The 12,736-nt window shown below is 41.3% G+C and overlaps 1 non-coding gene across 1 annotated transcript; it reads right to left on the bottom strand.

Annotated features, from left to right (window-relative positions):
* Positions 1-2,274: 2,274 nt before the first annotated feature.
* LOC132643010 (small nucleolar RNA R71) lies at positions 2,275-2,380 on the bottom strand. The gene has a single exon (XR_009583471.1). It is a non-coding gene; the product is annotated as a small nucleolar RNA R71 (small nucleolar RNA).
* Positions 2,381-12,736: the final 10,356 nt, after the last annotated feature.

Consider the following 12,736-nt stretch of genomic DNA (forward strand, 5'->3'; position numbering starts at 1 on the left):
GATGGAGGCCTGCAACCTTAAGAACGCACAATCTACTTCGATACCTGAGAACTCCATCTCCTATGATCACGAAAGGTGTCTTTTCTTTCTGAGGAACGTTATTCCGATAATGAACTAAAAGAGGATCTTCGTACTGGCATTCCTTTATCTCAACTACCAAAGATGACACCACTGTGTCTTGAACTGTAACTCCTGCATTACTCGAATCTAACAGTCGAACTCTAAGGCTATCTAATCGACGAACTTCAAGGAATATGTCCCTTTTCTCTGGCTGCACATATGACAGGCTACCCATGGATTTACAACTAAGAGCATCGGCTACTACATTAGCTTTTCCAGGATGGTACAGAATATCAACATCATAATCTTTTAACAACTCTAGCCATCGCCTTTGACGTAAGTTTAAGTCCTTCTGCTTAAAGATATACTGGAGGCTCTTATGATCAGTATAAATATCAATATGAACATCGTATAAGTAGTGCCTCCACATTTTCAAGGCATGGATCACCGCAGCTAACTCAAGATCATGTGTTGGATAATTCTTCTCATGCTTCTTCAGCTGTCTGGAGGCATAAGCAACAACCTTACCGTGTTGCATTACAACACAACCCAACCCGATACCTGAAGCAACATAATATATCACATAGCCGTACGTTTACTCTGTAAGAGTCAAGACGGGTGCTGAGGTCAACTTGTCCTTTGATGTCTTAAAACTCCGCTCACATGCATCCGTCCACTGGAACATAGCTGATTTATGAGTCAGCTTGGTCAATGAGGCTGAAAGAGAAGAAAATCCTTCCACGAACCATCTATAATATTGATGTGGCGTGATTTTACGCCAAAATTGATACTTTTCGGCTATAAGTTTTACTTGTTTTTAAGCAAGTCTACGTGATTTTACGTGTTTTTTTATTGGATTTCAGGTATTAAGTGTTTTGATGGAAAAAGTTGAAGAAGGGGAGAAAATAACAAAATCACTAAAGAGGCAGTTTGACAGAGAAACTAGACGGGCCGCAAAACTTTATGCGGACCGTCAAATTGCCCGTATAATGGTCACAGTGAGCAGTGTTCGAAGAGACATTCCTGCGGAACAATTATACGGACCGCATAATATTTGACGGTCCATCAAAATTATCGTGAAAAATGCTGGAGACTCTTTGACGGATGAAAGGAAGGAATTTGACGGTCCGCATAATTGTTTTGCAGACCGTAGAATGGATCGTAGATTGGACCCGACGGGCAATTGCGCCTTTTCACTTCTCACGATTTAGGGTCTTATAAATACCAGTTATAGGTTTCATATACGACATTACACCAGTTTTTAGTTTTATTTCTTCATAGCACTAAATACTCATAGTTTTGGAAGACTTTTGGATTACAAACAATTACAATTACTTTCCTCTCAATATCAAGCAATCAATTCGTAAGCATTATGATTTCAATTATTGTCAATTGTTCTTCTTTTTCTATGAGTAGCTAAATTTCCTTACTGGGGTTGTGAACCCATTGATGGGTGTTTTGTGATTGGATTTGGGATTGATATATGCATAATGGATTGTTAGGGTTTATTTATTCTTCATTCTTCATTCATAATTAATGGTTGCAAAGATTGATTAAAGTCATAAACCTTGATTTATTTGGAAAAATAATTAGGGTTGGTAAGAATAAATAACAAGAACTCAATGCTTTAAACTTTGTTTAATAGATTCACTTAGGAATAAGACGAATCTACTTGGCATAATTAACCGTTCTTCATATCACTTTCTTATATTTGGGAAAATCATAGAAATAAATAATCTTTATTTATTGGAAAATAGTAGAGATTGACATAGAGGTTAAGTGCATTCATATACCAATCCATTAGAAGTATATCAAGATCAATACCCATGATCATACACCTCATCTAAATGGGACACAACCTTAGTTTCTTTTACCATAAATTACCACCAAAGCAAGTAGTTAGCGATTAGTCATAAAAAAAACCAACTTTTACCAAAATCATCAGATTAAGACATTAGACCTAAATTTAGCATTCTACGACTTTAGTAACCTTTTCATACCATATTGCTTATGGGATTCGGCCCCAACCTTGTTGGGTTACTATATTTGACAACGTCCGCGTTATACCATTAATAGGTGTAATTTGAGCGTATCAAATTTTGGTTTGAGAAGCAAGAACATGGTTTGAGAAGCTGCCCCGAAATTCAATTACTTCATGGGCAGAGATGGTGACTACTTTTCTCATAAAATGGTACCCCCTTAGCAAGAAGGCTGAAATTCGTGACAAGATCTATGAATTTAAGCAGTGACCGGGGGAACAACTATATGAAGCCTGGGAGAGATTCATGGAGTATTTGCAGAAGAGTCCAAATCATGGTTTTCTGGATCACATATTAATGGAGAAGTTCTACCGAGGATTAGATCCAGTGACGCAGTCTGTTGCTAATAATGCAGCTGATGGTTCTTTCATGAACAAATCTTATCGATGAGTGACCAACATACTTAACAAGCTGACGACCCATAATCAGGCTTGACACTCAAACAATGCTGATGTGGTACCGTATGGTAGTGCTATGATCCAAAATATAGTAAAGTAGAATCAAGATACCCAGCAAACATTGGCAGAACTTGCAACAAATATTTCCTTGCTAACTAAGAAGTTTGATGAATCCAAGATTAAGAAGGTAAATGTTTGTGAGGATGATACAGTTTTGCCAAAAGGGATGTACCATACTCAAGATGGCCCGTTCCATGATGGGCCCCCTATGCAGGTTGAAGATGCTAATTATGTGAATAACTTTCAAGGGGGTTACCAAAGACAGAATTACCAAGGTGGTTACCAGAATAAGAATCAATGGAGACCTCAGCAAGGTCAAGGCACTTATAACAATTCAGGGAACTACAACAATAATTATGGCAGTGCGAACCAAGGGAGCTACAATAACATAACAATTTTGGGAACAAGAGTTCCAATCCTTATATACCACTGAAAGGGCAGTCAATAGAGCAAGGTAATTCGGAGGTTGAATAAATGCTTGAGAAGATTTTGGCAAATCAGTCTAAGTCTGAGAGGACTTTATCTATGCTGACAGAGACAGTGGGCTCCCATACAGTGGCCATTCAGAAGCTCGAGTCACAGATGAGGGATATTTCTAGAGAGCAACACCCTTATAAAAATCAGGACTTCCGAGTGACACTATTCCGAATCAGAAGAATGGGGGAGGCGGTGTAGATTGTGTTTGCCATTATTACCAGGAGTGGTAAAATACTCCAAGGGGCTGATAAGAAGGTGGTTGATCTTGAGACAATAGATGAAGAGGATGAGTGCAGTCTGACGCACCTATTATTGTTGATGAGAATCCTGCTGACAAGAAGGTTGCTGATATTCAAGAGATAGTGAAGGATGCTGATAACATGAGCAAGCAGACTGTCAAAGGGGCTCTCCGCCCTTTGACTCAAGTTTTCAGGTCGAAACCTCCCTTTCCCCAGAGGTTGGTAGAGAAGAAGGAAAATGCTAAGTTCGAGAAGTGTCATGATCAGTTGAAGCAGTTATCTCTAAATTTTCCCTTCTTGGAAGCTATCAAAGAGATGCCTGATTTTGCTAAATATTTGAAGGAACTGCTAACCAAGAAGAAATCGGTTCAACATGAAACTGTGAGTTTGACTCACACTGTGAGTTCCATTATCTCAACTACTACTGTTTAGAAGAAGGGTGATCCTGGGGCATTCACCATTCCTTGTTCTGTTGGGCATCATGATTCTGCTCGTGCTTTGTGTGATAATGGGGCAAGTATTAATTTGATGCCCCTTGCTATATACAAACAATCAAGTTTGGGGATGCCAAGGTCGACTACTATGAGGTTACAAATAGTTGATAGGTCCATCAAAATACCCGTTAGGGTGGGTTATGATGTACTTGTGCGAGTTTGGTGAATTTATGTTGCCCGCTGATTTTGTGATTCTTGACTGTGCTATTGATCGAGACATTCCTATTATTCTGGGGAGACCTTTCCTTGCTACAGGGAGAGCTCTGATGGATTCGGAGAAAAATGAAATTAAGTTCCGAGTCAACGATGAAGAAGTTACTTTTCAGGCTAGCAAGGGGATGAAGTTACCAAGTGCTTACGAGAGTATTTTGGTAATTGATTCATTTGATGTTGTTGATGAAGCAGTAGAGTTCAAAATGGAAGAAGAAAGTTTGGGGGAAGCTCTAGCTGGTATTCTTGTGAACTTTGATGCTGAGGACATAAAAGGTTATGTGGAGACAGTTAATTCACTTGTTGGGATGGGTTCATATTCTTACCACCCAAAGAAGCTAAATCTTGATCTGGAAAATAGAATAACTCTTCCAGCAAAGCCTTCGATTATTGAGCCACCTAAGTTGGAGCTTAAGCAACTCCCATTACATCTGAAGTATGAGTTCCTTGGTCCGGGCAATACATTACCGATGGTTGTTTTAGTCCTACTGACTGAGGAGCAGATTATACAGCTTTTGGAGGTGTTGCGGGAGTATAAGCGTGCTATTGGTTGGACCATAGAAGACATCGAGGTATTCCATATGGGATCTGTGAGCACAAAATCCAGTTGGAGGAGGATAGCAAACCAAGTGTAGAGCATCAGAGGCGACTAAACGAGAACATGCAAGAGGTTATCAAGAAAGATATCATCAAATGGTTAGATGTGGGAGTAGTTTACCCAATTGCTGATAGTAAATGGGTGAGCCCAGTCCAATGTGTTGCTAAGAAGGGTGGCATCACTGTTATGCCAAATGCAAAGAATGAGTCGATCCCAACTAGAACTATCACCGGATGGAGAGTATGCATGGACTATCGCAAGCTCAACTCAGCCACATGCAAGGACCATTTCCCTATACCTTTTATTGATCAAATTCTTGACAGGATAGTGGGGCGTTCCTACTATTGTTTCCTTGATGGTTATTCGGGCTACAATCAGATCAACATTGCTTTAGAAGATCAAGAGAAGACTAATTTTACTTATCCTTATGGGACGTTTGCATTTAGCCAGATGCCTTTTGGTTTGTGTAATGCACCAGCCACTTTCCAGAGGTGCATGATGTCAATCTTCTTTTACATGGTAGAGGACTTCTTAGAGGTGTTCATGGATGACTTCTCTATTGTGGGTGACTCGTTTGAAGATTGTCTTGGCCATCTGGGTCAAGTGCTAACAAGATGTGAGGAGACAAATCTCGTGCTAAATTGGGAGAAGTGCCATTTTATGGTGAAGGAAGGGATCGTCCTCAGTCAAAAAAGCTCTGAAAAGGGAATCGAGGTCGATCAAGCGAAAATTGATGTGATTGCAAAACTTCCACCACCTATCTCAGTCAAAGGTGTCCGAAGTTTCTTGGGACATGCTGGTTTCTACAGGCGCTTTATCAAAGATTTCTCCAAGATTACTAACTCGATGTGCAAGCTTCTTGAAAAAAAGCCTAAGTTTGTGTTTGGTGATAAGTGCCGGAAGGCGTTTGAGGAGTTAAAAGAGTGTCTCACTACTGCTCTAATTATTGTTTTGCCTGACTGGTCCTTACCCTTTGAATTAATGTGTGATGCTAGTGGTTTCGCAAAAGGTGTTGTGCTTGGGCAGAGGCACAATAAAATTATGCACCCGATCTATTATTCAAGCAGAACACTGAATGCTGCCCAGATGAATTACACAGTGACGGAGCAAGAGCTGCTTGCCATTGTGTTTGCTTTTGAGAAGTTTCAGGCCTATTTGTTGGGGTCCAAAGTCCTAGTATACACTGATCATGTAGCACTAAGATACCTTATGGCAAAGAAGGAAGCAAAGTCGCGACTTATTCGATGGGTACCATTGCTGCAAGAGTTCGATATTGAGGTGAAGGATCGCAAGGGCACCGAGAATCAAGTTGCTGACCATCTATCTCGGCTTCAAGAGGCTGGGAGACCTTCTGATGAGCTTGACATAGATGATGCTTTTCCGGATGAGAGGGTGTTGGCTGTGTCAATGGAGGTAGCACCGTGGTATGCTGACATTGCCAATTATTTGGTAACAAGCATAGCTCCAGAAGATATCAAAGCCTACCAAAACAAGAAATTCTTGCGGGATGCTCGCCAATACTATTGGGATGAGCCTTATTTGTTCCGAACATGCGTTGACAACATCATTTAGCATTGTGTTCTTGAAAGTGAAGTGATGGCGATTCTAAAGGCGTACCATGACTCTCCTGTTGGGGGTCATCATAGCGGAAACCGGACGGCGGCTAAGGTACTTAAGTGCGGTTACTGGCCGACCATCTTTCATGATTCTAATCTATTGATGCGGTCTTGCGATCAATGTCAGAGGCAAGGGAACATAGGCAGAAGGCAAGAGATGCCTATGAATTTTGTTATGGAGGTAGAAGTGTTCGATGTATGGGTGATTGACTTTATGGGAACCTTTGTGAGTTCAGGTGTCATGAAATACATCTTTGTTGCTGTGGATTATGTGTCAAAATGGGTAGAGGTTGTGGCTTTACCTAATAACGAGGCCAAGAGTGTCATGGGGTTCCTCAAGAAGAACATATTTACTCGCTTTGGTACTCCGAGGGCTATAATCAGCAATGATGGATCCCACTTTTGTAATAGAGCTTTCGCGGGATTGATGGAGAAATATGGGGTAAAACATAGGGTGGAAACACCTTATCATCCTCAGACAAGTGGGCAAGTTGAAGTATCCAATAGGGAGATCAAGAGTATTCTAGAAAAAACAGTGAATGTGAAGAGAACTGATTGGGCCCGCAAGCTCGATGATGCTCTTGGGCATACCAAACTGCTTTTAAGACTCCGATTGGAACTTCACCCTTCAAGCTTGTGTTCAGAAAAGCTTGTCACTTGCCGGTTGAACTTGAGCACAAGGCCATGTGGGCTTTGATGAAATTGAATATGGATTAGGAAGAAGCGACCAAGCTCAGGTTGTTTCAACTAAATAAGATGGATGAGTTTCGGTACCAGGCATATGAGAGTGCAGCACTATATAAAGAAAGGATGAAGCAATACTATGACAAGAAAATCATGAAGCGAGAGTTCTACAAGGGTGATCCTGTCTTGCTGTTTAACTCTCAGTTAAAGTTGCTACCTGGTAAGCTAAAATCAAGGTGGTCTGGTCCGTTTGAGGTGGTAGGTGTTTCACCCCATGGAGCGATTAAGTTGATGTCCGGAGATGGAACTCGGACATTCAAGGTGAATGGGCAGAGGTTGAAGCACTATCACGGGATGGTTTCGGAAGATAAAATTATTGACCGATATCGGTTGAAACACCTTGGAACGAACGCTGACTTTGTGTTTGGTGATAAGGAATGAAGGGGTACCATTGTCGTGCCATGACGTTAAATCAAGCGCTTTTTGGGAGGCAACCCAAGTGTAATGTTTATTTGTTTTCTTTATTTTCGTTTGCAGCATATAGGGTAATGTTTGTTGTGGTGCAGGATATGAACAAGTTGGAGGAAAAAGTGCAAAAATGCCGATAGATATTTTGTGCCAGATTTTATGGTCTGTCAAATTTATACGGTCCGTAAAAGGAAGCGCAAAATTAAGTCAGCAAATAGTACTCACTGTTACTGTTAGACGGTACATTAGACGTACTGTCAAAATTTTGACGGACCACATAATGGGACGTTTAATGATACAAGAAAAATCTGCTCACTGTGACGCGTTTACGCCAATATTTGACGACCGTAAAAATTTATGTGGTCCGTCAAAAGAAGCGTAAAAGTTTCAAGGTTGCCAGTTCACTATCCCAGGTAAGTACATGAACCGTAGAAAGGTCCGTAGAACTTTCTGCGGTCCGTAAAATGAGTTGACGGTAGGTCTTTGTTTTAATTTTTTTTAATTAATGACAAGGCGGCTGGGTTATATTCGTATAACCGTTTCAAATCAACACCCCCAAACACATATCCTTCACCTGCCTTTTCACACTCAAACATAAATCCTAACAACTCCTCCCATCCATTCCCTAGAATTACGCCCCACGTACCCCCAAACGTACTCCTTTCCAGCTATAACTGTCACGACCCGTCTAGAGGGCCGCGACGAGCGCCCGGTGCTAGCCCACCCCGGGCACCCCTTGGCTTACACTTCAGTTACATTTAGGTGATCCACATAATTAAACATACATTTCTAATCACCATTCATGCTAGTTCCATTGGACGACAATGCTTTCATATCATGGTTGGCATCTATACCACGCCAATGTACATGAGCCATCAAGTCTATCAAAATAATATACAAAATATAGGCCGACAAGGACGGACACATCTAACCATATTCACATGTCTACGAGCCTCTAAGAAGAGTATAACATATCACATAAGCGGGACAGGACCCTTCTATGCCCATAACTATATACACAAAAGAATAAGTACCCAAAAGCTATGGCTCCGAATGAAATGAAGCTCTGCTAGGTAGTCTCTGAGAATACCGCTATGGATCGAGCCTGTCTCCTTGTGCACCTGCGGGCATGACGCAGCGTCCTCAAACAAAAGGACGTCAGTACGAAGAATGTACTGAGTATGTAAAGCATGATCAATATCAATAAAGAAGCATAATAAGAAACATGAGAAATAGCACAAGATGGGAGATAGTATTATCATCGTCATAGGCACTTACTCGCCGTGCATAGGATCTTTCCGTTTCGTATTTGTACTCATATTCGTATACATACCTTTATTCACATTCTTATCGTATCATATTCGTATTCATACTCATAACCATATCATATACATAATCATATCATATACATAGAATTTATATAGCATACCCGACCATGCAGGATCGGTGTTTCATACATACTTGGCCAACCAAGGCTCAAGGTTACTCATACCTGGCCCTACCAAGGCTTTAGGGTTACATCTACCTGGCCCTACCAAGGCTTCAGGGTTACATCTACGTGGACCTACCAAGGCGTCAGGGTTACATCTACTTGGCCCTACCAAGGCGTCAGGGTTACATCTACCTGGCCCTACCAAGGCATCAGTATTATCCGTACTATCTGCAGAGGTGTGCGCGCATTACGTAATCATATACATACTTATTTACATATCTTGCCCGGCCTCATAAGCTCGGGGTTCCATACTAGTCATACATAGACACATATACATAATAGCTCATAAGCATCTTTACTATTTACATCACAATACATCAAGACTTATAACTCAATTCAAACTATTTCTCAAAATGGCACTATTCCACATTCATTACCCATTTTGCCATACCTCTCTACAATCTAAGTATTTCAACTGTTAAATACCTTAAACAACATATAAATATCATAAATCTTACCTTAGATGTCGTAGGAACAAGCCTTGGTTGATAATACTCCACTTGAGCAAAACCCTAGTTTATCTCCAATGAGATTTCTTGACTTGTATGATCCTTAATGGGTTTTCTTATACTTGATTCACTTAGTTTATGTTGTTGATCACCAAATATCCTTGAATTCTTGTGGAATTTATGTAGAGAGATGTTTTAGAGAGAAGGGGTGTCATGTAGAAGTGAAATGAAATGAAATAATAAACTTGGTCCCCTTTTTAATAACCCAAAATCTTATCTGAAGTGAACAGTCGTCGAAAGTGCACAGTGGCCGTAAACCCAGTTTACAGGCTGTATTCTGGTTTACGGTCCGTCTTTCACGACCATATTCAAGCATAACAGAACCAGCAAGGTTTGCATGAGGTCATTGTGGTTTACGGTCACAGTTTACGGGCCGTATTTCGATTTACGGTCCGTATTCTGAGTCGTATTTAACCATTTAGACATTTGGCAGAAAGTTGAAGTTTTGGAATGTTGAAAGACGATAGCAGTTTACGGTCCGTAAACCACTTTACGGGCCGTATTCTATTTTACGACCAACTGGGTCGAAGTGCAAATCTGCAACTTTCGCATTTTCAAAACTCATAAGTAGTCATCCCCTTCGTAGTAAAACACCATACACTCATACTCTTCATTGGTCTATTCATTGTACGCTCACGGAGAAATTTCCGAGGTGTAACATTCTCTCCCCCCCCCCCCCTTAAGAACATTCGTCCTCGAATGTTAAGGTCTTCGGGGATTCTATTAAAATTTTGCCAGAGTCTCCCCTATAATATGTCACTACCATCCTGTCACATCAACACATAATATCATCGCCTCACAGGGCTACATCACAATATCAACATATCTAGGGCCACACACGACCAAAAGCATGAAAAGTAAGTATACATACCTTATGCCGTTAGCGTTTCATCTTGAATCTCTTTTCGGGGTTGGAATAAATGCGGGTATCTGGATCGCATACTCTCTTCCGCTTCCCATGTCATTTTTTCTCGTTTACTGCTCCTCCATAGAACCTTAACTGAGGCCACCTCTTTGTTTCTGAGCCTCCGTACTTGCCTATCTAGTATGGCAATGGGCACTTCTTTATAAGTCAACTTTTCTGTCACTTGCACATCGCTTATTGGCACGATCGTAGTAGGATCTCCAACACATTTTCGAAGCATCGAAACATGAAAAACTGGATGGACTGATTCCAAATCCGGGGGTAGATCTAACTCATTGGCCACTTTGCCCACTTTGTGCACAATCTCATAAGGACCAATGTATCGGAGACTAAGTTTCCCCTTTTTGCCAAATCTCATTACACCCTTCATCGGTGACACTTTCAAGAATACCCAATCTTTCCCTTGGAACTCTAAGTCTCTTCGACGATTATCCGCATAGGACTTTTGACGACTTTGGGCTGCTAACAACCGACGCTGTATGAGCTTGACTTTCTCTATGGCTTGCTGGACCAAGTCTGGCCCTATCAATCTAGCCTCTCCTGTTTCGAACCACCCAATCGGGGATCTACACTTTCGCCTATACAAAGCTTTGTACGGTGCCATCTGAATGCTAGAATGATAACTGTTATTGTAAGCAAATTCAATGAGTGGAAAATGATCATCCCAATTACCTCTGAAATCTATCATACATGCTCGTAACATATCTTCAAGAGTCTGAATGGTGCGCTCAACTTGTCCATCGGTCTGCGGGTGAAATACCGTGCTAAGGCTCACTTGGGTCCCTAAACCCTCTTAGAAAGACTTCCAAAAATTGGCTGTAAACTGAGTTTCTCTGTCTGAGATAATAGATATTGGAACACCATGGAGTCTTACTATCTCTTTAAGATAAAGCTTTGCATAATCTTTTGCCACATGCGTCATTCTGACTGGTAAGAAATGAGCTGACTTGGTGAGTCTATCCACAATCACCACATGGAGTCATACTTACGGCGAGAATGGGGTAAGTCTGTAATGAAGTCCATGTTAATCACTTCCCACTTCTAAGTTGGGATTTTTATAGCTTGCAACAATCCACCCGGCTTTTGGTGCTTGATTTTCACTTGTTGACAATTGGGACATTGAGCTACGAATTTCGTTATATATTTCTTTATCCCATTCCACCAATATACAGACTTAAGATCATGATACATCTTCGTCGCACCGGGGTGAACAGAGTAACGGGAACAATGAGCTTCTCTCAATATCTGGTGGCGTAGACCTGCCACATTGGGAACACATAATCTGCTTCGACATCGGAGAACTCCGTCTCCTGAAAGCTCAAATGATGACTCCTATTTCTGATGGAGTTTATCTCTATAATGCCTTAGCATGGATTCTTCGTACTGTCGCTCTTTCACTTCTGCTACTAGCGACAAAACTGCCGAATTCTGGATAGTAGTTCCCTTGCTACCTGAGTCCTCCACTCGAACTCCTAGGCTAGCTAACTACTAGAGCTCACGAGTCATTTCTCTCCTCTCGGGTCGTACATCACACAAACTTCCCATAGATCTGCGGCTAAGAGCATCAGCTACAACATTTGCCTTTCCGGGGTGATACAAGATATCAACATCATAATCTTTTAGAAATTCCAACCATCGTCGTTGCCGTAAACTCAGCTCTTTCTGCTTGAAGATATACTGAAGACTCTTATGGTCTGTATAAATATCCACATAGACACCATATAAATAATGTCTCCATATCTTTAACGCATGAACCACTGCGGCCAATTCTAAATCATGGGTTGGATAATTCTGTTCATGTTTCCATAATTGCGTTGTAGCATAAGTAATCACCTTACCATGTTGCATCAATACACATCCTAGCCCAACACCTGAAGCATCGCAATAAAAAAACATATCCTTCGAATCCCTCTGGAAGTGTCAAGACTGGGGCGGAAGTCAATCTACTTTTCAACTCTTTGAAGCTATGCTCACAAGCATCTGTCCATTGAAACTTTGCTGATTTCTGGGTCAACTTTGTGAGTGGTGCAGAAATAGAAGAAAAACCTTCGACGAATCTCATGTAGTAACCTGCTAAGCCCAGAAAGCTACGAACCTCCGTAGGAGCCGTGGGCCTTGGCCAAGTCTTCACGGCCTCAATCTTTTGACTGTCTACTCGAATACCATCGGCTGCCACAATATGCCCCAGAAATGCCACTGAGTTCAACCAAAAATCGCATTTGGAAAACTTTGCAAAAAACTCTCGAGTTCGAAGGACTCCGAGGACGGTACACAAATGATCCGCATGTTCTGCCTTGGAACTAGAATATACCAAGATGTCGTCGATAAATATGATCACAAATAAATCCAGAAAAGGCCTGAACACATTATTCATCAGATCCATAAATGCCGCCGGCGCATTAGTTAGCCCAAACGACATCACCCGGAACTCAAAATGACCATATCTTGTTCTAAAGGCTGTCTTAGA

The sequence above is a fragment of the Lycium barbarum genome, chromosome 5, assembly GCF_019175385.1.
Source record: "Lycium barbarum isolate Lr01 chromosome 5, ASM1917538v2, whole genome shotgun sequence".
In the NCBI taxonomy this organism is placed as follows: domain Eukaryota; kingdom Viridiplantae; phylum Streptophyta; class Magnoliopsida; order Solanales; family Solanaceae; genus Lycium; species Lycium barbarum.